A 27,873-nucleotide genomic window follows, 5' to 3' on the forward strand; every position below is an offset into this window, starting at 1 on the left:
TCTCTCTCATACACCCTAATTTTTCTAACATTCTCATCTCTCTCTCATACACCCTTATCTCTCTATCATTCTCATCTCTCTCTCATACACCGTTTCCTTTATAACATTCTCAACTCTCTCTCATATACCCTTATCTCTCAATCATTCTCATCTGTCTCTCATACACCCTAATCTCACGGACATTCTCATCTCTCTCTCATACACCATTATCTTACTGATATTCTCATCTCTCTCATACACCCTTACTCTCTCACATTCTCATCTCTCTCTCATACACCTTATCTCTCTATCATTCTCACTTCTCTCTGATACACCCTTATCTCTCTCACATTCTCATCTCTCTCATACACCCTTATCTTTCTCACATTCTCATCTCTCTCTCATACACCCTTATCTCTATATCATTCTCATCTCTCTCTCATACACCATTATCTTTCTAACATTCTCATCTCTCTCTCATACACCCTTATCTCTCTATCATTCTCATCTCTCTTACACTCTTATCTTTCTAACATTCTCATCTCTCTCTCATACACCCTTATCTTTCTAACATTCTCATCTCTCTCTCATACACTCTTATCTCCCTTTCATTCTCATCTCTCTCTCATACACCCTTATCTCTCTATCATTCTCATCTCTCTCTCATACACCCTTATCTTTCTAACATTCTCGACACTCTCTCATACACCCTTATCTTTCTAACATTCACAACTCTCTCTCACACACCCTTATCTCTCTATCATTCTCATCTCTCTCTCATACACCCTTATCTTTCGAACATTCTCATCTCTCTCTCATACACTCTTATCTCACTATCATTCTCATCTCTCTCTCATACACCCTTATCTCTCTATCATTCTCATCTCTCTCTCATACACCCTTATCTTTCTAACATTCTCATCTCTCTCTCATACACTCTTATCTCTCTATCATTCTATTCTCTCTCTCATACACCCTAATCTCGCTATCATTCTCATCTCTCTCTCATACACCCTTATCTTTCTAACATTCTCATCTCTCTCTCATACACCTTATCTCTCTATCATTCTCATTTCTCTCTCATACACCCTTATCTCTCTCACATTCTCATCTCTCTCTCATACACCCTTATCTCTCTATCATTCTCATCTCTCTCTCATACACCATTATCTTTCTAACATTCTCATCTCTCTCTCATACACCCTCATCTCTCTATCATTCTCATCTCTCTTACACTCTTATTTTTCTAACATTCTCATCTCTCTCTCATACACCCTTATCTTTCTAACATTCTCATCTCTCTCTCATACACTCTTATCTCCCTATCATTCTCATCTCTCTTACACTCTTATCTTTCTAACAGTCTCATCTCTCTCTCATACACCCTTATCTTTCTAACATTCTCATCTCTCTCTCATACACTCTCATCTCTCTATCATTCTCATCTCTCTCTCATACACCCTTATCTTTCTAACATTCTCATCTTTCTCTCATACACCCTTATCTCTCTCTCATTCTCATCTCTCTCTCATACACCCTTATCTTTCTAACTTTCTCATCACTCTCTCATACACCCTTATCTTTCTAACATTCTCATCTCTCTCTCATGCACCGTTATCTCTCTATCATTCTCATCTCTCTCTCATACACCCTTATCTTTCTAACATTCTCATCTCTCTCTCATACACTCTTATCTCTCTATCATTCTCATCTCTCTCTCATACACCCTTAACTCTCTATCATTCTCATCTCTCTCTCATACACCCTTATCTTTCTAACTTTCTCATCACTCTCTCATACACCTTTATCATTCTATCATTCTCATCTCTCTCTCATACACCTTTATCTCTCTATCATTCTCATCTGTCTCTCATACACCCTTATCTTTCTGACATTCTCATCACTCTCTCATACACCCTTATCTTTCTAACATTCTCATCACTCTCTCACACACTCTTATCTTTCGAACATTCTCATCTCTCTCTCTCTGACAATCTCATCTCTCTAACATTCTCATCTCTCCCTCATACACCCTTATCTCTCTATCATTCTCATCTGTCTCTCATACACCCTTATCTTTCTAACATTCTCAACTCTCTCTCATACACCCTTATCTCTCTATCATTCTCATCTCTCTCTCAGACACCATTATATCTCAATCATTCTCATCTGTCTCTCATACACCCTTATCTTTCTAACATTCTCAACTCTCTCTCATACACCCTTGTCTTTCTAACATTCTCATCACTCTCTCACACACTCTTATCTTTCGAACATTCTCTACTCTCTCTCTCAGACAATCTCATCTCTCTAACATTCTCATCTCTCCCTCATACACCCTTATCTCTCTATCATTCTCATCTGTCTCTCATACACCCTTATCTTTCTAACATTCTCAACTCTCTCTCATACACCCTTATCTTTCTAACATTCTCTACTCTCTCTCTCAGACAATCTCATCTCTCTAACATTCTCATCTCTCCCTCATACACCCTTATCTCTCTATCATTCTCATCTGTCTCTCATACACCCTTATCTTTCTAACATTCTCAACTCTCTCTCATACACCCTTATCTCTCTATCATTTTCATCTCTCTCTCAGACACCATTATCTCTCTATCATTCTCATCTGTCTCTCATACACCCTTATCTTTATAACATTCTCAACTCTCTCTCATGCACCCTTATCTCTCTATCATTCTCATCTCTCTCTCAGACACCATTATCTCTCTATCATTCTCATCTGTCTCTCCTACACCCTTATTTTTCTAACATTCTCAACTCTCTCTCATATACCCTTATCTCTCAATCATTCTCATCTCTCTCTCAGACACCATTATCTCTCTATCTTTCTCATCTCTCTTACACTCTTAACTTTCTAACATTCTCATCTCTCTCTCATACACCCTTATCTTTCTCACATTCTCATCTCTCTCTCATACACTCTTATCTCTCTATCATTCTCATCTCTCGCTCATACACCCTTATCTCTCTAACATTCTCATCTCTCTCTCATACACCCTTATCTTTCTATCATTCTCAACTCTCTTTCATACACCCTTATCTTTCTAACATTCACATCTCTCTCTCATACACCCTTATCTCTCTATCATTCTCATCTCTCTCTCATACACCCTTATCTTTCGAACATTCTCATCTCTCTCTCATACACTCTTATCTCACTATCATTCTCATCTCTCTCTCATACACCCTTATCTTTCTAACTTTCTCATCACTCTCTCATACACCCTTATCATTCTAACATTCTCATCTCTCTCTCATACACCCTTATCTCTCTATCATTCTCATCTCTCTCTCATACCCCCTGATCCTTCTAACATTCTCATCTTTCTCTCATACACCCTTATCTCTCTATCATTCTCATCTCTCTCTCATACAACCTTATCTTTCTAACATTCTCATCACTCTCTCATACACCCTTATCTTTCTAACATTCTCTACTCTCTCTCTCAGACAATCTCATCTCTCTAACATTCTCATCTCTCCCTCATACACCCTTATCTCTCTATCATTCTCATCTGTCTCTCATACACCCTTATCTTTCTAACATTCTCAACTCTCTCTCATACACCCTTATCTCTCTAACATTCTCATCTCTCCCTCATTCACCCTTATCTCTCTATCATTCTCATCTGTCTCTCATACACTCTTATCTTTCTAACTTTCTCATCACTTTCTCATACACCCTTATCTTTCTAACATTCTCATCTCTCTCTCATACACCCTTTTCTCTCTATCATTCTTATCACGCTCTCATACACCCTTTTCTCTCTATCATTCTCATCTCTCTCTCATCCACCCTTATCTTACTGATATTCTCATCTCTCTCTCATACACCTTATCTCTCTATCATTCTCATTTCTCTCTCATACACCCTTATCTCTCTCACATTCTCATCTCTCTCCCATACACCCTTATCTGTCGAACATTCTCATCTCTCTCTCACACAGCCTTATCTCTCTAACATTCTCATCTCTCTCTCATACACCCTTATCTCTGTAACATTCTCATCTCTCTCTCATACACCCTTATCTCTCTATCATTCTCATCTCTCTCTCAGACACCATTATCTCTCTATCTTTCTCATCTCTCTTACACTCTTATCTTTCTAACATTCTCATCTCTCTCTCATACACCCTTATCTTTCTAACATTCTCATCTCTCTCTCATACACTCTTATCTCTCTATCATTCTCATCTCTCTCTCATACAACCTTATCTTTCTGACATTCTCATCACTCTCTCATACACCCTTATCTTTCTAACATTCTCATCACTCTCTCACACACTCTTATCTTTCGAACATTCTCATCTCTCTCTCTCTGACAATCTCATCTCTCTAACATTCTCATCTCTCCCTCATACACCCTTATCTCTCTATCATTCTCATCTGTCTCTCATACACCCTTATCTTTCTAACATTCTCAACTCTCTCTCCTACACCCTTATCTCTCTATCATTCTCATCTCCCTCTCAGACACCATTATCTCTCTATCATTCTCATCTGTCTCTCAGACACCCTTATCTTTATAACATTCTCAACTCTCTCTCATGCACCCTTATCTCTCTATCATTCTCATCTCTCTCTCAGACACCATTATCTCTCTATCATTCTCATCTGTCTCTCCTACACCCTTATTTTTCTAACATTCTCAACTCTCTCTCATATACCCTTTTCTCTCAATCATTCTCATCTCTCTCTCAGACACCATTATCTCTCTATCTTTCTCATCTCTCTTACACTCTTATCTTTCTAACATTCTCATCTCTCTCTCATACACCCTTATCTTTCTCACATTCTCATCTCTCTCTCATACACTCTTATCTCTCTATCATTCTCATCTCTCGCTCATACACCCTTATCTCTCTAACATTCTAATCTCTCTCTCATACACCCTTATCTTTCTATCATTCGCAACTCTCTTTCATACACCCTTATCTTTCTAACATTCACATCTCTCTCTCATACACCCTTATCTCTCTATCATTCTCATCTCTCTCTCATACACCCTTATCTTTTGAACATTCTCATCTCTCTCTCATACACTCTTATCTCACTATCATTCTCATCTCTCTCTCATACACCCTTATCTTTCTAACTTTCTCATCACTCTCTCATACACCCTTATCATTCTAACATTCTCATCTCTCTCTCATACACCCTTATCTCTCTATCATTCTCATCACTCTCTCATACACCCTTATCATTCTAACATTCTCATCTCTCTCTCATACACCCTTATCTCTCTATCATTCTCATCTCTCTCTCATACCCCCTGATCCTTCTAACATTCTCATCTTTCTCTCATACACCCTTATCTCTCTATCATTCTCATCTCTCTCTCATACAACCTTATCTTTCTAACATTCTCATCACTCTCTCATACACCCTTATCTTTCTAACATTCTCTACTCTCTCTCTCAGACAATCTCATCTCTCTAACATTCTCATCTCTCCCTCATACACCCTTATCTCTCTATCATTCTCATCTGTCTCTCATACACCCTTATCTTTCTAACATTCTCAACTCTCTCTCATACACCCTTATCTCTCTATCATTTTCATCTCTCTCTCAGACACCATTATCTCTCTATCATTCTCATCTGTCTCTCATACACCCTTATCTTTCTAACATTCTCAACTCTCTCTCATGCACCCTTATCTCTCTAACATTCTCATCTCTCCCTCATTCACCCTTATCTCTCTATCATTCTCATCTGTCTCTCATACACTCTTATCTTTCTAACTTTCTCATCACTTTCTCATACACCCTTATCTTTCTAACATTCTCATCTCTCTCTCATACACCCTTTTCTCTCTATCATTCTTATCACGCTCTCATACACCCTTTTCTCTCTATCATTCTCATCTCTCTCTCATCCACCCTTATCTTACTGATATTCTCATCTCTCTCTCATACACCTTATCTCTCTATCATTCTCATTTCTCTCTCATACACCCTTATCTCTCTCACATTCTCATCTCTCTCCCATACACCCTTATCTGTCGAACATTCTCATCTCTCTATCACACAGCCTTATCTCTCTAACATTCTCATCTCTCTCTCATACACCCTTATCTCTGTAACATTCTCATCTCTCTCTCACACACCATTATCTCTCTATCATTCTCATCTCTCTCTCAGACACCATAATCTCTCTATCTTTCTCATCTCTCTTACACTCTTATCTTTCTAACATTCTCATCTCTCTCTCATACACCCTTATCTTTCTAACATTCTCATCTCTCTCTCATACACTCTTATCTCTCTATCATTCTCATCTCTATCTCATACAACCTTATCTTTCTGACATTCTCATCACTCTCTCATACACCCTTATCTTTCTAACATTCTCATCACTCTCTCACACACTCTTATCTTTCGAACATTCTCATCTCTCTCTCTCTGACAATCTCATCTCTCTAACATTCTCATCTCTCCCTCATACACCCTTATCTCTCTATCATTCTCATCTGTCTCTCATACACCCTTATCTTTCTAACATTCTCAACTCTCTCTCATACACCCTTATCTCTCTATCATTCTCATCTCTCTCTCAGACACCATTATCTCTCTATCATTCTCATCTGTCTCTCATACACCCTTATCTTTCTAACATTCTCAACTCTCTCTCATACACCCTTGTCTTTCTAACATTCTCATCACTCTCTCACACACTCTTATCTTTCGAACATTCTCTACTCTCTCTCTCAGACAATCTCATCTCTCTAACATTCTCATCTCTCCCTCATACACCCTTATCTCTCTATCATTCTCATCTGTCTCTCATACACCCTTATCTTTCGAACATTCTCAACTCTCTCTCATACACCCTTATCTTTCTAACATTCTCTACTCTCTCTCTCAGACAATCTCATCTCTCTAACATTCTCATCTCTCCCTCATACACCCTTATCTCTCTATCATTCTCATCTGTCTCTCATACACCCTTATCTTTCTAACATTCTCAACTCTCTCTCATACACCCTTATCTCTCTATCATTTTCATCTCTCTCTCAGACACCATTATCTCTCTATCATTCTCATCTGTCTCTCATACACCCTTATCTTTCTAACATTCTCAACTCTCTCTCATGCACCCTTATCTCTCTATCATTCTCATCTCTCTCTCAGACACCATTATCTCTCTATCATTCTCATCTGTCTCTCCTACACCCTTATTTTTCTAACATTCTCAACTCTCTCTCATATACCCTTATCTCTCAATCATTCTCATCTCTCTCTCAGACACCATTATCTCTCTATCTTTCTCATCTCTCTTACACTCTTATCTTTCTAACATTCTCATCTCTCTCTCATACACCCTTATCTTTCTCACATTCTCATCTCTCTCTCATACACTCTTATCTCTCTATCATTCTCATCTCTCGCTCATACACCCTTATCTCTCTAACATTCTCATCTCTCTCTCATACACCCTTATCTTTCTATCATTCTCAACTCTCTTTCATACACCCTTATCTTTCTAACATTCACATCTCTCTCTCATACACCCTTATCTCTCTATCATTCTCATCTCTCTCTCATACACCCTTATCTTTCGAACATTCTCATCTCTCTCTCATACACTCTTATCTCACTATCATTCTCATCTCTCTCTCATACACCCTGATCTTTCTAACTTTCTCATCACTCTCTCATACACCCTTATCATTCTAACATTCTCATCTCTCTCTCATACACCCTTATCTCTCTATCATTCTCATCACTCTCTCATACACCCTTATCATTCTAACATTCTCATCTCTCTCTCATACACCCTTATCTCTCTATCATTCTCATCTCTCTCTCATACCCCCTGATCCTTCTAACATTCTCATCTTTCTCTCATACACCCTTATCTCTCTATCATTCTCATCTCTCTCTCATACAACCTTATCTTTCTAACATTCTCATCACTCTCTCATACACCCTTATCTTTCTAACATTCTCATCACTCTCTCACACACTCTTATCTTTCGAACATTCTCATCTCTCTCTCTCAGACAATCTCATCTCTCTAACATTCTCATCTCTCCCTCATTCACCCTTATCTCTCTATCATTCTCATCTGTCTCTCATACACTCTTATCTTTCTAACTTTCTCATCACTTTCTCATACACCCTTATCTTTCTAACATTCTCATCTCTCTCTCATACACCCTTTTCTCTCTATCATTCTTATCACGCTCTCATACACCCTTTCCTCTCTATCATTCTCATCTCTCTCTCATCCACCCTTATCTTACTGATATTCTCATCTCTCTCTCATACACCTTATCTCTCTATCATTCTCATTTCTCTCTCATACACCCTTATCTCTCTCACATTCTCATCTCTCTCCCATACACCCTTATCTGTCGAACATTCTCATCTCTCTCTCACACAGCCTTATCTCTCTAACATTCTCATCTCTCTCTCATACACCCTTATCTCTGTAACATTCTCATCTCTCTCTCAGACACCATTATCTCTCTATCTTTCTCATCTCTCTTACACTCTTATCTTTCTAACATTCTCATCTCTCTCTCATACACCCTTATCTTTCTCACATTCTCATCTCTCTCTCATACACTCTTATCTCTCTATCATTCTCATCTCTCGCTCATACACCCTTATCTCTCTAACATTCTCATCTCTCTCTCATACACCCTTATCTTTCTATCATTCTCAACTCTCTTTCATACACCCTTATCTTTCTAACATTCACATCTCTCTCTCATACACCCTTATCTCTCTATCATTCTCATCTCTCTCTCATACACCCTTATCTTTCGAACATTCTCATCTCTCTCTCATACACTCTTATCTCACTATCATTCTCATCTCTCTCTCATACACCCTGATCTTTCTAACTTTCTCATCACTCTCTCATACACCCTTATCATTCTAACATTCTCATCTCTCTCTCATACACCCTTATCTCTCTATCATTCTCATCACTCTCTCATACACCCTTATCATTCTAACATTCTCATCTCTCTCTCATACACCCTTATCTCTCTATCATTCTCATCTCTCTCTCATACCCCCTGATCCTTCTAACATTCTCATCTTTCTCTCATACACCCTTATCTCTCTATCATTCTCATCTCTCTCTCATACAACCTTATCTTTCTAACATTCTCATCACTCTCTCATACACCCTTATCTTTCTAACATTCTCATCACTCTCTCACACACTCTTATCTTTCGAACATTCTCATCTCTCTCTCTCAGACAATCTCATCTCTCTAACATTCTCATCTCTCCCTCATTCACCCTTATCTCTCTATCATTCTCATCTGTCTCTCATACACTCTTATCTTTCTAACTTTCTCATCACTTTCTCATACACCCTTATCTTTCTAACATTCTCATCTCTCTCTCATACACCCTTTTCTCTCTATCATTCTTATCACGCTCTCATACACCCTTTCCTCTCTATCATTCTCATCTCTCTCTCATCCACCCTTATCTTACTGATATTCTCATCTCTCTCTCATACACCTTATCTCTCTATCATTCTCATTTCTCTCTCATACACCCTTATCTCTCTCACATTCTCATCTCTCTCCCATACACCCTTATCTGTCGAACATTCTCATCTCTCTCTCACACAGCCTTATCTCTCTAACATTCTCATCTCTCTCTCATACACCCTTATCTCTGTAACATTCTCATCTCTCTCTCATACACCCTTATCTCTCTATCATTCTCATCTCTCTCTCAGACACCATTATCTCTCTATCTTTCTCATCTCTCTTACACTCTTATCTTTCTAACATTCTCATCTCTCTCTCATACACTCTTATCTCACTATCATTCTCATCTCTCTCTCATACACCCTTATCTTTCTAACTTTCTCATCACTCTCTCATACACCCTTATCATTCTAACATTCTCATCTCTCTCTCATACACCCTTATCTCTCTATCATTCTCATCACTCTCTCATACACCCTTATCATTCTAACATTCTCATCTCTCTCATACACCCTTATCTCTCTATCATTCTCATCTCTCGCTCATACCCCCTGATCCTTCTAACATTCTCATCTTTCTCTCATACACCCTTATCTCTCTATCATTCTCATCTCTCTCTCATACAACCTTATCTTTCTAACATTCTCATCACTCTCTCATACACCCTAATCTTTCTAACATTCTCATCACTCTCTCACACACTCTTATCTTTCGAACATTCTCTACTCTCTCTCTCAGACAATCTCATCTCTCTAACATTCTCATCTCTCCCTCATTCACCCTTATCTCTCTATCATTCTCATCTGTCTCTCATACACCCTTATCTTTCTAACATTCTCAACTCTCTCTCATACACCCTTATCTTTCTAACATTCTCAACTCTCTCTCTTACACCCTTATCTCTCTATCATTCTCATCTCTCTCTCATACACCCTTAACTCTCTATCATTCTCATCTCTCTCTCATACACCCTTATCTTTCTAACTTTCTCATCACTCTCTCATACACCCTTATCATTCTAACATTCTCATCTCTCTCTCATACACCCTTATCTCTCTATCATTCTCATCTCTCTCTCATACCCCCTGATCCTTCTAACATTCTCATCTTTCTCTCATACACCCTTATCTCTCTATCATTCTCATCTCTCTCTCATACAACCTTATCTTTCTAACATTCTCATCACTCTCTCAAACACCCTTATCTTTCTAACATTCTCATCACTCTCTCACACACTCTTATCTTTCGAACATTCTCATCTCTCTCTCTCTGACAATCTCATCTCTCTAACATTCTCATCTCTCCCTCATACACCCTTATCTTTCTAACATTTTCAACTCTCTCTCATACACCCTTATCTCTCTATCATTCTCATCTCTCTCTCAGACACCATTATCTCTCTATCATTCTCATCTCTCTCTCATACACCCTTATCTTTCTAACATTCTCAACTCTCTCTCATACACCCTTGTCTTTCTAACATTCTCATCCCTCTCTCATACCCTCTTATCTCTCTATCATTCTCATCTCACTCTCATACACCCTTATCTCTCCATTATTCTCATCTCTCTCTCAGACACCCTTATCTCTCTATCATTCTCATCACTCTCTCACACACTCTTATCTTTCAAACATTCTCTACTCTCTCTCTCAGACAATCTCATCTCTCTAACATTCTCATCTCTCCCTCATACACCCTTATCTCTCTATCATTCTCATCTGTCTCTCATGCACCCTTATCTTTCTAACATTCTCAACTCTCTCTCATACACCCTTATCTTTCTAACATTCTCTACTCTCTCTCTCAGACAATCTCATCTCTCTAACATTCTCATCTCTCCCTCATACACCCTTATCTCTCTATCATTCTCATCTGTCTCTCATACACCCTTATCTTTCTAACATTTTCAACTCTCTCTCATTCACCCTTATCTCTCTCTCATTCTCATCTCTCTCTCAGACACCATTATCTCTCTATCATTCTAATCTGTCTCTCATACACCCTTATCTTTCTAACATTCTCAACTCTCTCTCACACACCCTTATCTCTCTATCATTCTCATCTCTCTCTCAGACACCATTATCTCTCTATCATTCTCATCTGTCTCTCATACACCCTTTTTTTTCTAACATTCTCATCTTTCTCTCATACACCCTTATCTCTCTATCATTCTCATCTCTCTCTCATACAACCTTATTTTTCTAACATTCTCATCACTCTCTCATACACCCTTATCTTTCTAACATTCTCATCACTCTCTCATACACCCTTATCTTTCGAACATTCTCTACTCTCTCTCTCAGACAATCTCATCTCTCTAACCTTCTCATCTCTCCCTCATTCACCCTTATCTCTCTATCATTCTCATCTGTCTCTCATACACCCTTATCTTTCTAACATTCTCAACTCTCTCTCATACACCCTTATCTTTCTAACATTCTCATCTCTCTCTCTTACACCCTGATCTTTCTATCATTCTCATCTCTCTCTCATACCCTCTTATCTCTCTATCATTCTCATCTCTCTCTCATACACCCTTATCTCTCTATCATTCTCATCTCTCTCTCATACACCCTTATCTCTCTGTCATTCTCATCTCTCTCTCATACACCCTTATCTTTCTAACTTTCTCATCACTATCTCATACACCCTTATCTTTCTCACATTCTCATCTCTCTCTCACACACTTATCTCTCTATCATTCTCATCACTCGCTCATACACCCTTATCTCTCTATCATTCTCATCTCTCTCTCATGCACCCTGATCTTTCTAACATTCTCATCTCTCTCTCATACACCCTAATTTTTCTAACATTCTCATCTCTCTCTCATACACCCTTATCTCTCGATCATTCTCATCTCTCTCTCATACACCGTTTCCTTTATAACATTCTCAACTCTCTCTCATATACCCTTATCTCTCAATCATTCTCATCTGTCTCTCATACTCCCTAATCTCACGGACATTCTCATCTCTCTCTCATACACCATTATCTTACTGATATTCTCATCTCTCTCATACACCCTTACTCTCTCACATTCTCATCTCTCTCTCATACACCTTATCTCTCTATCATTCTCATTTCTCTCTGATACACCCTTATCTCTCACACATTCTCATCTCTCTCACATTCTCATCTCTCTCTCATACACCCTTATCTTTCTCACATTCTCATCTCTCTCTCATACACCCTTATCTCTATATCATTCTCATCTCTCTCTCATACACCATTATCTTTCTAACATTCTCATCTCTCTCTCATACACCCTTACCTCTCTATCATTCTCATCTCTCTTACACTCTTATCTTTCTAACATTCTCATCTCTCTCTCATACACCCTTATCTTTCAAACATTCTCATCTCTCTCTCATACACTCTTATCTCCCTATCATTCTCATCTCTCTCTCATACACCCTTATCTCTCTATCATTCTCATCTCTCTCTCATACACCCTTATCTTTCTAACATTCTCGACTCTCTCTCATACACCCTTATCTTTCTAACATTCACATCTCTCTCTCACACACCCTTATCTCTCTATCATTCTCATCTCTCTCTCATACACCCTTATCTGTCGAACATTCTCATCTCTCTCTCATACACTCTTATCTCTCTATCATTCTCATCTCTCTATAATACACCCTTATCTCTCCATCATTCTCATCTCTCCAGCATGCACCCTTATCTGTCTAACTTTCTCATCTCTCTCTCATACCCTCTTATCTCTCTATCATTCTCATCTCTCTCTCATACACCCTTATCTCTCTATCATTCTCATCTCTCTCTCATACACCCTGATCTTTCTAACATTCTCATCACTCTCTCATACACCCTTATCTTTCTAACATTCTCATCTCTCTCTCATACACCCTTATCTCTCTATCATTCTCATCTCTCTTTCATACACCCTTATCTTTCTAACTTTCTCATCTCGCTCTCATACACCCTTATCTTTCTAAAATTCTCATCTCTCTCTCATACATCCTTATCTCTCTATCATTCTCACCTCTCTATCATACACCCTTATCTCTCTATCATTCTCATCTCTCTCTCACGCACCCTGATCTTTCTATCATTCTCATCTCTCTCTCATACCCTCTTATCTCTCTATCATTCTCATCTCTCTCTCATACACCCTTATCTCTCTATCATTCTCATCTCTCTCTCATACACCCTGATCTTTCTAACATTCTCATCACTCTCTCATACACCCTTATCTTTCTAACATTCTCATCTCTCTCTTATACACCCTTATCTCTCTATCATTCTCATCTCTCTTTCATACACCCTTATCTTTCTAACTTTCTCATCTCTCTCTCATACACCCTTATCTTTCTAACATTCTCATCTCTCTCTCATACACCCTTATCTCTCTATCATTTTCACCTCTCTATCATACACCCTTATCTTTCTAACTTTCTCATCACTCTCTCATACACCCTTATCTTTCTAACATTCTCATCTCACTCTCATACACCCTTATCTCTCTATCATTCTCATCTCTCTCTCACGCACCCTGATCTTTCTATCATTCTCATCTCTCTCTCATACACCCTTATCTGTCTATCATTCTCATCTCTCTCTCATACACCCTTATCTGTCTAACTTTCTCATCTCTGTCTCATACCCTCTTATCTCTCTATCATTCTCATCTCTCTCTCATACACACTTATCTCTGTATCATTCTCATCTGTCTCTCATACACCCTTATCTTTCTAACATTCTCAACTCTCTCTCATACACCCTTATCTTTCTCACATTCTCATCTCTCTCTCATACACCCTTATCTCTCTAACATTCTTATCTCTCTCTCATACACCCTTATCTTTCTAACATTCTCATCTCTCTCTCATACACCCTTATCTCTCTATCATTCTCATCTCTCTCTCATACACCCTTATCTTTCTAACATTCTCATCTCTCTCTCATACACCCTTATCTCTCTATCATTCTCATCTCTCTCTCATACACCCTTATATCTCGGTCATTCTCATCTCTCTCTCATACACACTTATCTTTCTAACTTTCTCATCACTATCTCATACACCCTTATCTTTCTAACATTCTCATCACTCTCTCAAACACCCTTATCTCTCTATCATTCTCATCTCTCTCTCATACACCCTATCTTTCTAACATTCTCATCTCTCTCTCATACACCCTTATCTCTCTATCATTCTCATCTCTCTCTCATGCACCCTTATCTTTCTAACTTTCTCATCACTCTCTCATACACCCTTATCTTTCTAACATTCTCATCTCTCTCTCATACACCCTTATCTCTCTATCATTCTCATCTGTCTCACATGCACCCTGATCTTTCTAACATTCTCATCACTCTCTCATACACCCTTATCTCCCTATCATTCTCATCTCTCTCTCATACACCCTGATCTTTCTAACATTCTCATCTCTCTCTCATACACACTTATCTTTCTAACATTCTCATCTCTCTCTCATACACCCTTATCTCTCTATCATTCTAATGTCTCTTTCATACACCCTAATCTTTCTAACTTTCTCATCTCTCTCTCATACACCCTTATCTTTCTAACATTCTCATCTCTCTCTCATACACCCTGATCTCTCTATCATTCTCATCTCTCTCTCATACACCCTTATCTTTCTAACTTTCTCATCACTCTCTCATACACCCTTATCTCTCTATCATTCTCATCTCTCTCATACAACCTTATCTTTCTAACATTCTCATCACTCTCACATACACCCTTATCTTTCTAACATTCTCATCACTCTCTCATGCACTCTTATCTTTCGAACATTCTCTACTCTCTCTCTCATACAATCTCATCTCTCTAACATTCTCATCTCTCCCTCATACACCCTTATCTCTCTATCATTCTCATCTGTCTCTCATACACCCTTATCTTTCTAACATTCTCATCTATCTCCCATGCACCCTTATCTCTCTATCATTCTCATCTCTCTCTCATACAACCTTATCTTTCTAACATTCTCATCACTCTCTCATACACCCTTATCTCTCTATCATTCTCATCTCTCTCTCATACAACCTTATCTTTCTAACATTCCCATCACTCTCACATACACCCTTATCTTTCTAACATTCTCATCACTCTCTCATGCACTCTTATCTTTCGAACATTCTCTACTCTCTCTCTCATACAATCTCATCTCTCTAACATTCTCATCTCTCCCTCATACACCCTTATCTCTCTATCATTCTCATCTGTCTCTCATACAGCCTTATCTTTCTAACATTCTCAACTCTCTCTCATACACCCTTATCTTTCTAACATTCTCATCTCTCTCTCATACACCCTTATCTATCATTCTCATCTCTCTCTCATACACCCTTATCTTTCTAACATTCTCATCTCTCTCTCATACCCCCTTATCTCTCTATCATTCTCATCTCTCTCTCATACACCCTATCTTTCTAACATTCTCATCTCTCTCTCATACACCCTTATCTCTCTATCATTCTCATCTCTCTCTCATGCACCCTTATCTTTCTAACTTTCTCATCACTCTCTCATACACCCTTATCTTTCTAACTTTCTCATCTCTCTCTCATACACCCTTATCTCTCTATCATTCTCATCTGTCTCACATGCACCCTTATCTTTCTAACATTCTCATCACTCTCTCATCCACCCTTATCTCTCTATCATTCTCATCTCTCTCTCATACACCCTGATCTTTCTACCATTCTCATCACTCTCTCACACACCCTTATCTTTCGTACATTCTCATCTCTCCCTCATACACCCTTATCTCTCTATCATTCTCATCTGTCTCTCATACACCCTTATCTTTCTAACATTCTCAACTCTCTCTCATGCACCCTTGTCTTTCTAACATTCTCATCTCTCTCACATACACTCTTATCTCTCTATCATTCTCATCTCTCTATCATACACCCTTATCTCTCTATCATTCGCATCTCTCTCTCATACACCCTTATCTTTCTAACATTCTCATCTCTCTCTCATACACCCTTATCTCTCTATCATTCTCATCTCTCTCTCATCCACCCTTATCTTTCTAACTTTCTCATCACTTTCTCATACACCCTTATCTTTCTAACATTCTCATCTCTCCCTCATACACCCTTATCTCTCTATCATTCTCATCTGTCTCTCATACACCCTTATCTTTCTAACATTCTCAACTCTCTCTCATGCACCCTTGTCTTTCTAACATTCTCATCTCTCTCTCATACACTCTTATCTCTCTATCATTCTCATCACTCTCTCATACACCCTTATCTTTCTAACATTCTCATCTCTCTCTCATACACCCTTATCTCTCTATCATTCTCATCTGTCTCACATGCACCCTGATCTTTCTAACATTCTCATCACTCTCTCATACACCCTTATCTCCCTGTCATTCTCATCTCTCTCTCATACACCCTGATCTTTCTAACATTCTTATCTCTCTCTCTCATACACACTTATCTTTCTAACATTCTCATCTCTCTCTCATACACCCTTATCTCTCTATCATTCTCATCTCTCTTTCAAACACCCTAATCTTTCTAACTTTCTCATCTCTCTCTCATACACCCTTATCTTTCTAACATTCTCATCTCTCTCTCATACACCCTTATCTCTCTATCATTCTCATCACTCTCTCATACACCCTTATCTTTCGAACATTCTCATCTCTCTCTCATGCACTCTTATCTCTCTATCATTCTCATCTCTCTATCATACACCCTTATCTCTCAATCATTCGCATCTCTCTCTCATCCACCCTTATCTTTCTAACATTCTCATCTCTCTCTCATACACCCTTATCTTTCTAACTTTCTCATTACTCTCTCATACACTCTTATCATTCTAACATCATCATCTCTCTCTCATACCCCCTGATCCTTCTAACATTCTCATCTCTCTCTCATACACCCTTATCTCTCTATCATTCTCATCTCTCTCTCATACAACCTGATCTTTCTCACATTCTCAACTCTCTCTCATACACCCTTATCTCTCTATCATTCTCATCTCTCTCTCATACACCCTGATCTTTCTAACATTCTCATCACTCTCTCATACACCCTTATCTCTCTATCATTCTCATCTCTCTCTCATACACCCTGATCTTTCTAACATTCTCATCACTCTCTCATACACCCTTATCTTTCGAAAATTCTCATCTCTCTCTCATACACTCTTATCTCTCAATCATTCTCATCTCTCTATCATACACCCTTATCTCTCTATCATTCGCATCTCTCTCTCATACACCCTTATCTTTCTAACATTCTCATCTCTCTCTCATACACCCTTATCTCTCTATCATTCTCATCTCTCTCTCATACACCCTTATCTTTCTAACTTTCTCATCACTTTCTCATACACCCTTATCTTTCTAACATTCTCATCTCTCTCTCATACACCCTTATCTCTCTATCATTCTCATCTGTCTCTCATGCACCCTGATCTTTCTAACATTCTCATCACTCTCTCAAACACCCTTATCTCTCTATCATTCTCATCTCTCTCTCATACACCCTATCTTTCTAACATTCTCATCTCTCTCTCATACACCCTTATCTCTCTATCATTCTCATCTCTCTCTCATGCACCCTTATCTTTCTAACTTTCTCATCACTCTCTCATACACCCTTATCTTTCTAACATTCTCATCTCTCTCTCATGCACCCTTATCTCTCTATCATTCTCATCTCTCTCTCATACACCCTTATCTCTCTATCATTCTCATCTGTCTCACATGCACCCTGATCTTTCTAACATTCTCATCACTCTCTCATACACCCTTATCTCCCTATCATTCTCATCTCTCTCTCATACACCCTGATCTTTCTAACATTCTCATCTCTCTCTCATACACAATTATCTTTCTAACATTCTCATCTCTCTCTCATACACCCTTATCTCTCTATCATTCTCATGTCTCTTTCATACACCCTAATCTTTCTAACTTTCTCATCTCTCTCTCATACACCCTTATCTTTCTAACATTCTCATCTCTCTCTCATACACCCTGATCTCTCTATCATTCTCATCTCTCTCTCATACACCCTTATCTTTCTAACTTTCTCATCACTTTCTCATACACCCTTATCTTTCTAACATTCTCATCTCTCTCTCATACACCCTTATCTCTCTATCATTCTCATCTCTCTTTCATGCACCCTGATCTTTCTAACATTCTCATCACTCTCTCATACACCCTTATCTCTCTATCATTCTCATCTCTCTCTCATACACCCTTATCTCTCTATCATTCTCATCTCTCTCTCAAACACCCTTATCCTACTGATATTCTCATCTCTCTCAAACAGCCTTACTCTCTGACATTCTCATCCCTCTCTCATACACCTTATCACTCTGTCATTCTCATTTCTCTCTCATACACCCTTATCTCTCTCACATTCTCATCTCTCTCCCGTACACCCTTATCTGTCGAACATTCTCATCGCTCTCTCACACAGCCTTATCTTTCTAACATTCTCATCTCTCTCTCACACACCCTTATCTTTCTATCATTCTCATCACTCTCTCATCCACCCTTATCTCTCTTTCATTCTCATCTCTCTCTCAAACAGCCTTATCTTTCCAACATTCTCATCACTCTCTCATGCACTCTTATCTTTCGAACATTCTCATCTCTCTCTCATACAATCAAATTTCTCTAACATTCTCATCTCTCCCTCATACACCCTTATCTCTCTATCATTCTCATCTGTATCTCATACACCCTTATCTTTCTAACATTCTCAACTCTCTCTCATACACCCTTGTCTTTCTAACATTCTCATCTCTCTCTCATACACTCTTATCTCTCTATCATTCTCATCTCACTCTCATACACCCTTATCTCTCTCTCATTCTCATCTCTCTCTCATACACCCTTATCTTTCTAACATTCTCATCTCTCTCTCATACACCCTTATCTCTCTATCATTCTCATCTCTCTCTCATACACCCTGATCTTTCTAACATTCTCATCTCTCTCTCATACACCCTTATCTCTCTATCATTCTCATCTCTCTCTCATACCCCCTGATCCTTCTAACATTCTCATCTCTCTCTCATACACCCTTATCTCTCTATCATTCTCATCTCTCTCTCATACAACCTTATCTTTCTCACATTCTCATCACTCTCTCATACACCCTTATCTCTCTATCATTCTCATCTCTCTCTCTTACAACCTTATCTTTCTAACATTCTCATCACTCTCACATACACCCTTATCTTTCTAACATTCTCATCACTCTCTCATGCACTCTTATCTTTCGAACATTCTCTGCTCTCTCTCTCATACAATCTCATCTCTCTAACATTCTCATCTCTCCCTCATACACCCTTACCTCTCTATCATTCTCATCTGTCTCTCATACACCCTTATCTTTCTAACATTCTCAACTCTCTCTCATACACCCTTATCTTTCTAACATTCTCATCTCTCTCTCATACACCCTTATCTCTCTATCATTCTCATCTCTCTCTCATACACCCTTATCTTTCTAACATTCTCATCTCTATCTCATACCCCCTTATCTCTCTTTCATTCTCATCTGTCTCTCATACACCCTATCTTTCTAACATTCTCATCTCTCTCTCATGCACCCTTATCTTTCTAACTTTCTCATCACTCTCTCATACACCCTTATCTTTCTAACTTTCTCATCTCTCTCTCATACACCCTTATCTCTCTATCATTCTCATCTGTCTCACATGCACCCTGATCTTTCTAACATTCTCATCACTCTCTCATCCACCCTTATCTCTCTATCATTCTCATCTCTCTCTCATACACCCTGATCTTTCTAACATTCTCATCACTCTCTCACACACCCTTATCTTTCGTACATTCTCATCTCTCTCTCATACACTCTTATCTCTCTATCATTCTCATCTCTCTATCATACACCCTTATCTCTCTATCATTCGCATCTCTCTCTCATACACCCTTATCTTTCTAACATTCTCATCTCTCTCTCATACACCCTTATCTCTCTATCATTCTCATCTCTCTCTCATCCACCCTTATCTTTCTAACATTCTCATCTCTCTCTCATACACCATTATCTCTCTATCATTCTCATTTCTCTGTCATCCACCCTTATCTTTCTAACTTTCTCATCACTTTCTCATACACCCTTATCTTTCTAACATTCTCATCTCTCCCTCATACACCCTTATCTCTCTATCATTCTCATCTGTCTCTCATGCACCCTTATCTTTCTAACATTCTCAACTCTCTCTCATACACCCTTGTCTTTCTAACATTCTCATCTCTCTCTCATACATTCTTATCTCTCTATCATTCTCATCTCACTCTCATACACCCTTATCTCTCTATCATTCTCATCTCTCTCTCATACACCCTTATCTTTCTAACATTCTCATCTCTCTCTCATACACCCTTATCTTTCTAACATTCTCATCTCTCTCTCATACACCCTTATCTCTCTATCATTCTCATCTCTCTCTCACACCCCCTGATCCTTCTAACATTCTCATCTCTCTCTCATACACCCTTATCTCTCTATCATTCTCATCTCTCTCTCATACAACCTTATCTTTCTAACATTCTCATCACTCTCTCATACACCCTTATCTCTCTATCATTCTCATCTCTCTCTCATACAACCTTATCTTTCTAACATTCTCATCACTCTCACATACACCCTTATCTTTCTAACATTCTCATCACTCTCTCATGCACTCTTATCTTTCGAACATTCTCTACTCTCTCTCTCATACAATCTCATCTCTCTAACATTCTCATCTCTCCCTCATACACCCTTATCTCTCTATCATTCTCATCTGTCTCTCATACACCCTTATCTTTCTAACATTCTCAACTCTCTCTCATACACCCTTATCTTTCTAACATTTCATCTCTCTCTCATACACCCTTATCTCTCTATCATTCTCATCTCTCTCTCTGATACACCCTTATCTTTCTAACATTCTCATCTCTCTCTCATACCCCCTTATCTCTCTATCATTCTCATCTCTCTCTCATACACCCTATCTTTCTAACATTCTCATCTCTCTCTCATACACCCTTATCTCTCTATCATTCTCATCTCTCTCTCATCCACCCTTATCTTTCTAACTTTCTCATCACTTTCTCATACACCCTTATCTTTCTAACATTCTCATCACTCTCTCATACACCCTTATCTTTCGAACATTCTCATCTCTCTCTCATACACTCTTATCTCTCTATCATTCTCATCTCTCTATCATACACCCTTATCTCTCTATCATTCGCATCTCTCTCTCATACACCCTTATCTTTCTGACATTCTCATCTCTCTCTCATACACCCTTATCTCTCTATCATTCTCATCTCTCTCTCATACACGCTTATCTTTCTAACTTTCTCATCACTTTCTCATACACCCTTATCTTTCTAACATTCTCATCTCTCTCTCATACACCCTTATCTCTCTATCATTCTCATCTCTCTCTCATGCACCCTGATCTCTCTAACATTCTCATCTCTCTCTCATACACCCTTATCTCTCTATCATTCTCATCTCTCTCTCATACACCCTTATCTTTCTAACATTCTCATCTCTATCTCATACCCCCTTATCTCTCTTTCATTCTCATCTCTCTCTCATACACCCTATCTTTCTAACATTCTCATCTCTCTCTCATGCACCCTTATCTTTCTAACTTTCTCATCACTCTCTCATACACCCTTATCTTTCTAACTTTCTCATCTCTCTCTCATACACCCTTATCTCTCTATCATTCTCATCTGTCTCACATGCACCCTGATCTTTCTAACATTCTCATCACTCTCTCATCCACCCTTATCTCTCTATCATTCTCATCTCTCTCTCATACACCCTGATCTTTCTAACATTCTCATCACTCTCTCACACACCCTTATCTTTCGTACATTCTCATCTCTCTCTCATACACTCTTATCTCTCTATCATTCTCATCTCTCTATCATACACCCTTATCTCTCTATCATTCGCATCTCTCTCTCATACACCCTTATCTTTCTAACATTCTCATCTCTCTCTCATACACCCTTATCTCTCTATCATTCTCATCTCTCTCTCATCCACCCTTATCTTTCTAACATTCTCATCTCTCTCTCATACACCATTATCTCTCTATCATTCTCATTTCTCTGTCATCCACCCTTATCTTTCTAACTTTCTCATCACTTTCTCATACACCCTTATCTTTCTAACATTCTCATCTCTCCCTCATACACCCTTATCTCTCTATCATTCTCATCTGTCTCTCATGCACCCTTATCTTTCTAACATTCTCAACTCTCTCTCATACACCCTTGTCTTTCTAACATTCTCATCTCTCTCTCATACATTCTTATCTCTCTATCATTCTCATCTCACTCTCATACACCCTTATCTCTCTATCATTCTCATCTCTCTCTCATACACCCTTATCTTTCTAACATTCTCATCTCTCTCTCATACACCCTTATCTCTCTATCATTCTCATCTCTCTCTCATACACCCTTATCTTTCTAACATTCTCATCTCTCTCTCATACACCCTTATCTCTCTATCATTCTCATCTCTCTCTCACACCCCCTGATCCTTCTAACATTCTCATCTCTCTCTCATACACCCTTATCTCTCTATCATTCTCATCTCTCTCTCATACAACCTTATCTTTCTAACATTCTCATCACTCTCTCATACACCCTTATCTCTCTATCATTCTCATCTCTCTCTCATACAACCTTATCTTTCTAACATTCTCATCACTCTCACATACACCCTTATCTTTCTAACATTCTCATCACTCTCTCATGCACTCTTATCTTTCGAACATTCTCTACTCTCTCTCTCATACAATCTCATCTCTCTAACATTCTCATCTCTCCCTCATACACCCTTATCTCTCTATCATTCTCATCTGTCTCTCATACACCCTTATCTTTCTAACATTCTCAACTCTCTCTCATACACCCTTATCTTTCTAACATTTCATCTCTCTCTCATACACCCTTATCTCTCTATCATTCTCATCTCTCTCTCTGATACACCCTTATCTTTCTAACATTCTCATCTCTCTCTCATACCCCCTTATCTCTCTATCATTCTCATCTCTCTCTCATACACCCTATCTTTCTAACATTCTCATCTCTCTCTCATACACCCTTATCTCTCTATCATTCTCATCTCTCTCTCATCCACCCTTATCTTTCTAACTTTCTCATCACTTTCTCATACACCCTTATCTTTCTAACATTCTCATCACTCTCTCATACACCCTTATCTTTCGAACATTCTCATCTCTCTCTCATACACTCTTATCTCTCTATCATTCTCATCTCTCTATCATACACCCTTATCTCTCTATCATTCGCATCTCTCTCTCATACACCCTTATCTTTCTGACATTCTCATCTCTCTCTCATACACCCTTATCTCTCTATCATTCTCATCTCTCTCTCATACACGCTTATCTTTCTAACTTTCTCATCACTTTCTCATACACCCTTATCTTTCTAACATTCTCATCTCTCTCTCATACACCCTTATCTCTCTATCATTCTCATCTCTCTCTCATGCACCCTGATCTCTCTAACATTCTCATCTCTCTCTCATACACCCTTATCTCTCTATCATTCTCATCTCTCTCTCATACACCCTTATCTTTCTAACATTCTCATCTCTATCTCATACCCCCTTATCTCTCTTTCATTCTCATCTCTCTCTCATACACCCTATCTTTCTAACATTCTCATCTCTCTCTCATGCACCCTTATCTTTCTAACTTTCTCATCACTCTCTCATACACCCTTATCTTTCTAACTTTCTCATCTCTCTCTCATACACCCTTATCTCTCTATCATTCTCATCTGTCTCACATGCACCCTGATCTTTCTAACATTCTCATCACTCTCTCATCCACCCTTATCTCTCTATCATTCTCATCTCTCTCTCATACACCCTGATCTTTCTAACATTCTCATCACTCTCTCACACACCCTTATCTTTCGTACATTCTCATCTCTCTCTCATACACTCTTATCTCTCTATCATTCTCATCTCTCTATCATACACCCTTATCTCTCTATCATTCGCATCTCTCTCTCATACACCCTTATCTTTCTAACATTCTCATCTCTCTCTCATACACCCTTATCTCTCTATCATTCTCATCTCTCTCTCATCCACCCTTATCTTTCTAACATTCTCATCTCTCTCTCATACACCATTATCTCTCTATCATTCTCATTTCTCTGTCATCCACCCTTATCTTTCTAACTTTCTCATCACTTTCTCATACACCCTTATCTTTCTAACGTTCTCATCTCTCCCTCATACACCCTTATCTCTCTATCATTCTCATCTGTCTCTCATACACCCTTATCTTTCTAACATTCTCAACTCTCTCTCATACACCCTTGTCTTTCTAACATTCTCATCTCTCTCTCATACATTCTTATCTCTCTATCATTCTCATCTCACTCTCATACACCCTTATCTCTCTATCATTCTCATCTCTCTCTCATACACCCTTATCTTTCTAACATTCTCATCTCTCTCTCATACACCCTTATCTCTCTATCATTCTCATCTCTCTCTCATACACCCTTATCTTTCTAACATTCTCATCTCTCTCTCATACACCCTTATCTCTCTATCATTCTCATCTCTCTCTCACACCCCCTGATCCTTCTAACATTCTCATCTCTCTCTCATACACCCTTATCTCTCTATCATTCTCATCTCTCTCTCATACAACCTTATCTTTCTAACATTCTCATCACTCTCTCATACACCCTTATCTCTCTATCATTCTCATCTCTCTCTCATACAACCTTATCTTTCTAACATTCTCATCACTCTCACATACACCCTTATCTTTCTAACATTCTCATCACTCTCTCATGCACTCTTATCTTTCGAACATTCTCTACTCTCTCTCTCATACAATCTCATCTCTCTAACATTCTCATCTCTCCCTCATACACCCTTATCTCTCTATCATTCTCATCTGTCTCTCATACACCCTTATCTTTCTAACATTCTCAACTCTCTCTCATACACCCTTATCTTTCTAACATTTCATCTCTCTCTCATACACCCTTATCTCTCTATCATTCTCATCTCTCTCTCTGATACACCCTTATCTTTCTAACATTCTCATCTCTCTCTCATACCCCCTTATCTCTCTATCATTCTCATCTCTCTCTCATACACCCTATCTTTCTAACATTCTCATCTCTCTCTCATACACCCTTATCTCTCTATCATTCTCATCTCTCTCTCATCCACCCTTATCTTTCTAACTTTCTCATCACTTTCTCATACACCCTTATCTTTCTAACATTCTCATCACTCTCTCATACACCCTTATCTCTCTATCATTCTCATCTCTCTTTCATACACCCTAATCTTTCTAACTTTCTCAATTCTCTCTCATACACCCTTATCTTTCTAACATTCTCATCTCTCTCTCATACACCCTGATCTCTCTATCATTCTCATCACTCTCTCATGCACCCTTATCTTTCGAACATTCTCATCTCTCTCTCATACACTCTTATCTCTCTATCATTCTCATCTCTCTATCATACACCCTTATCTCTCTATCATTCGCATCTCTCTCTCATACACCCTTATCTTTCTGACATTCTCATCTCTCTCTCATACACCCTTATCTCTCTATCATTCTCATCTCTCTCTCATACACGCTTATCTTTCTAACTTTCTCATCACTTTCTCATACACCCTTATCTTTCTAACATTCTCATCTCTCTCTCATACACCCTTATCTCTCTATCATTCTCATCTCTCTCTCATGCACCCTGATCTCTCTAACATTCTCATCACTCTCTCATACACCCTTATCTTTCGAACATTCTCATCTCTCTCTCATATTCTCTTATCTCTCTATCATTCTCATCTCTCTATCATACACCCTTATCTCTCTATCATTCGCATCTCTCTCTCATACACCCTTATCTTTCTGACATTCTCATCTCTCTCTCATACACCCTTATCTCTCTATCATTCTCATCTCTCTCTCATACACGCTTATCTTTCTAACTTTCTCATCACTTTCTCATACACCCTTATCTTTCTAACATTCTCATCTCTCTCTCATACACCCTTATCTCTCTATCATTCTCATCTCTCTCTCATGCACCCTGATCTCTCTAACATTCTCATCACTCTCTCATACACCCTTATCTCTCTATCATTCTCATCTCTCTCTCATACACCCTTATCTCTCTATCATTCTCATCTCTCTCTCAAACACCCTTATCTTACTGATATTCTCATCTCTCTCATACAGCCTTACTCTCTGACATTCTCATCCCTCTCTCATACACCTTATCACTCTGTCATTCTCATTTCTCTCTCATACACCCTTATCTCTCTCACATTCTCATCTCTCTCCCGCACACCCTTATCTTACGAACATTCTCATCGCTCTCTCACACAGCCTTATCTTTCTAACATTCTCATCTCCCTCTCACACACCCTTATCTTTCTATCATTCTCATTACTCTCTCATCCACCCTTATCTCTCTATCATTCTCATCTCCCTCTCAAACACCCTTATCTTTCCAACATTCTCATCACTCTCTCATGCACTCTTATCTTTCGAACATTCTCATCTCTCTCTCATACAATCAAATTTCTCTAACATTCTCATCTCTCCCTCATACACCCTTATCTCTCTATCATTCTCATCTGTCTCTCATACACCCTTATCTTTCTAACATTCTCAACTCTCTCTCATACACCCTTGTCTTTCTAACATTCTCATCTCTCTCTCATACACCCTTATCTCTCTATCATTCTCATCTCACTCTGATACACCCTTATCTCTCTATCATTCTCATCTCTCTCTCATACACCCTTATCTTTCTAACATTCTCATCTCTCTCTCACACCCTTATCTCTCTATCAATCTCATCTCTCTCTCATACACCCTTGTCTTTCTAACATTCTCATCTCTCTCTCATACACCCTTATCTCTCTATCATTCTCATCTATCTCTCATACCCCCTGATCCTTCTAACATTCTCATCTCTCTCTCATACACCCTTATCTCTCTATCATTCTCATCTCTCTCTCATACACCCTAATCTTTCTAACTTTCTCAATTCTCTCTCATACACCCTTATCTTTCTAACATTCTCATCTCTCTCTCATACACCCTGATCTCTCTATCATTCTCATCACTCTCTCATACACCCTTATCTTCCGAACATTCTCATCTCTCTCTCATACACTCTTATCTCTCTATCATTCTCATCTCTCTATCATACACCCTTATCTCTCTATCATTCGCATCTCTCTCTCATACACCCTTATCTTTCTGACATTCTCATCTCTCTCTCATACACCCTTATCTCTCTATCATTCTCATCTCTCTCTCATACACCCTTATCTTTCTAACTTTCTCATCACT

The 27,873-nt window shown here is 38.6% G+C and overlaps 1 protein-coding gene across 3 annotated transcripts in view; it reads left to right on the top strand.

Annotated features, from left to right (window-relative positions):
* Positions 1-27,873, top strand: part of LOC137380898 (DPY30 domain-containing protein 1-like) — a 597,603-nt gene that overhangs the window by 355,418 nt on the left and 214,312 nt on the right. The window lies entirely within an intron of this gene.

The sequence above is a fragment of the Heterodontus francisci genome, chromosome 20, assembly GCF_036365525.1.
Source record: "Heterodontus francisci isolate sHetFra1 chromosome 20, sHetFra1.hap1, whole genome shotgun sequence".
NCBI classification, from domain to species: Eukaryota; Metazoa; Chordata; class Chondrichthyes; order Heterodontiformes; family Heterodontidae; genus Heterodontus; species Heterodontus francisci.